Source organism: Anabrus simplex, chromosome 10, assembly GCF_040414725.1.
Source record: "Anabrus simplex isolate iqAnaSimp1 chromosome 10, ASM4041472v1, whole genome shotgun sequence".
In the NCBI taxonomy this organism is placed as follows: Eukaryota; Metazoa; Arthropoda; class Insecta; order Orthoptera; family Tettigoniidae; genus Anabrus; species Anabrus simplex.
In genome coordinates, this window is record NC_090274.1 from 13,630,264 (window position 1) to 13,634,911 (window position 4,648).

Here is a 4,648-nt window from a genome sequence, read left to right on the forward strand (position 1 = left end):
AAATGTTGTTCGTCATTCGACAGCCACGCCCCCTCGCTTCTGTGACCACCGAAAACATGGCGGACGTTCATTCAATTAGCTTCAGCCAGGCAGCGCTTCCGCCTCTCCATGTTATTCTAGCTCATTGTCCTGCTACAAGTTTCATCTATGCCGACCGCAATATCGATTACAACGAGAGAGTAAAACCAAACACGAACATAAAGATGGCGATGAGCTGAAACAAGGAAGCTAGCTAGAACTGTTATTGTCTGCTCTCTGGCTCCAATAATTGAGTTCACCTAACATGACCCTCGTATGGCGTATCATACTTTTCTCAATTGTATTCCTAAGTTCTAAATATTTATGTTCTCAAGAGGATAAAACACCTGTCTCTCACCTTGGTGATTGTACAAAAGCAGAACGCTATGTTCGTTGTACGAAAGCTACCGTTTCCAAAGGGGCACCAGATTTTGAAGGTACTGCAGTATTAAATGGGAAATTCAAGAGATTAAAATTGTGTGATTTCAGAGGAAGATATATCGTGCTTTTCTTCTATCCTCTTGATTTTACCTTCGTGTGTCCTACTGAACTGTTGGCCTTGAATGATAAGTTCGACGATTTCTGTAAACTAAACACTGAAATACTTGCCGTGTCTGTGGACTCGCCCTACACACATTACGCCTGGTCAAATATATCTCGAAAGGATGGAGGTATAGGATGTTTGAGGTTTCCTCTCATGTCGGATTTGTGCCACAGAATGTCTAAAGATTATGGTGTTTATATGGAAGACGCTGGTCATTCCTTGAGAGGTACCTTTATTATCGATAAGAGAGGAATTCTACGCCACATCACAATTAACGATTTGGCAGTAGGTCGTAATATTGAGGAGATCATCAGATTGATCCAAGCCTACCAGTATTCTGACGAACACGGAGAAGCATGCCCAGCTGGATGGCATCCATAGGCTCTGACACATTGTGTCACAATTCAAAGATCGTATGGACGGTTAGACATCCACGTGTTGCTAACGTAGCATATCTGTTACGACATTTCTACTAATATGACAAAATTTCAACACAGAGAATAGTTTGAAAGCAGTCATGAAGTTCCTATAATTTTTGAGAAGGGAAGATTCGTGTTCTTGTGATACCTTTGCATGTGCCAAGAAACTGCTTTAAGGTCAAACCTTTTTACGCTAATGTTGTGTAGAATTTTTAACTATTTTTCTGCGTGGAGGGTCATGTGTGATTTATTTTATTGGTTTTTGTATTTACACTTTGGAGCTTTTCTGTCTTATATTTTGTTATGTATTTTTGGAGCCAATGTATAAATAATTTTCTCTAATTCTGATGTTGATATGGTTGCAATAGAACTTGGTACCATGATCAATTATGAAATCCTAAACTTAATGGTCTTCGTCATTGCCACAAGCGTAGCTTTCAGGTTTAGAAACATTTTTCCTTTGGTCTTCGCTCTCCATGTCGGAAATGTGAAATTCAGAGGTGAATTTGCTACTTGGCGCCCCCAGAAAAATATTTCCGTCCCTTATTTCCCTAGTACGCCTCTTCAGTGACGCCTAGGCTATTTATGACAGCTGTTGGCGGAGCTGTAGAGGATCAAACCTGCCTTCGGGCTGAATACCCAACATACATACATTATTTCGGCATGAATGTACTGCCAAGTAGCTAACAAATGAACGACGCTGATTAATAATAATAAAAAATGTCCGCCCCTGTAATGTAGTGGTTAGCTTGATTAGCCGCCACCCTCGGTACCCCAGGGGCTCTGAACTTTGGAGCGTGGGTTGGCGACCACGGGGCCCTCAGCTGAGTCCTGGCATTGTTTCCACTTACTTGTGCCAGGCTCCTCACTTTCATCTATCCTATCCGACCTCCCTTGGTCAACTCTTGTTCTTTTCCGACCCCGACGCTATTAGGTTTGCGAGAGCTAGGGAGTCTTTCATTTTCACGCCCTTCGTGGCCCTTGTCTTCCTTTGGCCGATATCTTCATTTTTCGAAGTGTTGGATCCCTTCCATTTTTCCCTCTGATTAGTGTTATATAGAGGATGGTTGCCTAGTTGTACTTCCTCTTAAAACAATAATCACCAATCAATCACCACCGCCACCCCCGGAGGCCAGGGTTCGATTCCTGGCTCTGCCACAAAATTTGAAAAGTGGTACGAGGGCTTGGACGGGGTCCACTCAGCCTCGGAAAATCAACTGATTGGGTTCAAATCCCACCTCAGCCATCTTCGAAGTGGTTTCCTGTGGTTTCCCCATTTCTCCTCCAGGAAAATGCTGGGATGGTGCCTAACTTAAGGTCACGGCCGCTTCCTTCCCTCTTCCTCGTCTATCCTTTTCAGTCTTCCTATCTTCCCACAAGGCCTCTGTTCAGCATAGCAGGTGAGGCTGGCCGGGCGAAGCAATGGTACTCCTCCCCAGTTGTATCCTCCTGTGGGTGGGGGCGGTAGAACAATACGCACGGTATCTTCTGCCTGTCGTAAGAGGCGACTAAAAGAGGCCCCAGGGGCTCTGAACTTTGGAGCGTGGGTTGGCGACCACGGGGCCCTCAGCTGAGTCCTGGCATTGCTTCCACTTACTTGTGCCAGGCTCCTCACTTTCATCTATCCTATCCGACCTTCCTTGGTCAGCTCTTCTTTATTTCCGACCCCGACGCTATTAGGTTTGCGAGGGCTAGGGAGTCTTTCATTTTCACGCCCTTCGTGGCCCTTGTCTTCCTTTGGCCGATATCTTCATTTTTCGAAGTGTCGGATCCCTTACATTTTTCCCTCTGATTAGTGTTATATAAAGGATGGTTGCCTAGTTGTACTTCCTCTTAAAACAATAATCACCACCACCACCACCACCACCACCACCACCACCACTACCTCCCCAGTTGTATCGCCCGACCCAAAGTCTCATGCTCCAGTAAACTGCCTTTGAGGCGGCAGACGTGATATCCCTCGCAGAGTTTGAGAGAAAAACCAACCCTGGAGGGTAAAGAAGCTATCAAATGAACGACCCTGATTAATAATAATAATAATAATAATAATAATAATAATAATAATAATAATAATAATAATAATAATAATTAATGTCCGCCTCAATAGTGTAGTGGTTAGCGTGATTAGCTGACACCCCCAGAGGCCCGGGTTTGATTCCCGGCTCTGCCATGAAATTTGAAAAGTGGTACGAATGCTGGAACGGGGTCCACTCAGCCTCGGGAGGTCGACTGAGTAGAGGTGGGTTAGATTCCCGCCTCAGGCATCCTCGAAGTGGTTTCCGTGGTCTCCCACTTCTTCTCCAGGCAAATGCCGGGATGGTATCCAACTTAAGGCCACAGCCGCTTCCTTCCCTCTTCTTCGTCTAGCCCTTCCAATCTTCGCATCCCCCTGCAAGGCCCCAGTTCAGCATAGCAGGTGAGGCTGCCTGAACGAGGTACTGGTCCTCCTCCTTGTTTTACCCCCTGACTCAAAGTCTCACGCTCCAGGACACTGCCCTTGAGGCGGCAGAGGTGGGATCCCTCGCTGAGTCCTAGGGACAAACCAACCCTGGATGGCAAACGGATTAAGAAAGAAAGAAAGAAAGAAAGAAAGAAAGAAAGAAAGAAAGAAAGAAAGAAAGAAAGAAAGAATAATAATAATAATAATAATAATAATAATAATAATAATAATAATAATAATAATAATAATAATAATAATAATAATAATAATGGGATGAGTGGTTTACGGCGTGCTTTCTTTGGTGCAAATTCGTCGATCACATCTTGATGGCCTAGTTGTGTTTGTAGGATCTATTCATGGAGAGGATGGCAAGACTGTTGTCTTCTTGTACTTCCTCTTAAAACATTAACCACCACCACCTGGCTTGGCTCACTCTTGCGACATGGATGATCGTGAGTCTTTTGAGGAGTGAGAAAGAACGTTCGGCGCTGGCCAGAGAGGAGACGTTTCCTTGTAGGTGCCCGCTCCACCTCCTCAGGGTGGGGAATGAAAGCTTTGTTGTTGCGCTCGGCCAAACAATTGGGTGCAGTGGTCGACAATGCAATCTCTAATTTAGGAAACCGTTTTTCTAAGCAACACACTAAACACTGCATCGAGTGAGTTGGACGTGCGGTTAGGGGCGCGCAACAGTGTGCTTGCATTCGGGAGACAGTGGGTTCTAACCCCATTGTCGGCAGCCCTGAAGATGGTTTTCCGTGGTTTCCCATTTCACACCAGACAAATTCTGAGGCTGTACCTTAGTTAAAGCCACGGCCACTTTCTTCCCAATCCTACGCTTTTCCCCTGTGGGTGGGGACGGTAGAATAACACCCATGGTATTCCCTGCCCGTCGTAAGAGGCGACTAAAAGGGGTCCCGGAGGCTCTTAATTTGGGAGTGTGGGTTGGCGACCACGGGACCCTCAGCTGAGTCCTGGTTTGCTTCCAATTTTTTGTGCCAGGTTCCTCACTTTCATCTATCCTAACGACCTCCCTTGGTCAACTCTTGTTCTTTTCCAACCCCGACGCAATTAGAGCAGTCGAGGGCTAGGGAGTCTTTCATTTTCACGCCCTTCGTGGCCCTTGTCTTTCTTTGACCGATATCTTCATTTTTCGAAGTGTCGGATCCCATCCCTTTTTCCCTCTGATTAATGTTATATAGAGGATGGTTGCCTAGTTGTACTTCCTCT

At 45.5% G+C, this 4,648-nt stretch overlaps 1 pseudogene; it reads left to right on the forward strand.

The window, feature by feature from the left end:
- Positions 1 to 283: 283 nt before the first annotated feature.
- LOC136882246 (peroxiredoxin-2 pseudogene) lies at positions 284 to 1,038 on the forward strand (annotated as a pseudogene).
- The last annotated feature ends 3,610 nt before the right edge of the window (positions 1,039 to 4,648 follow it).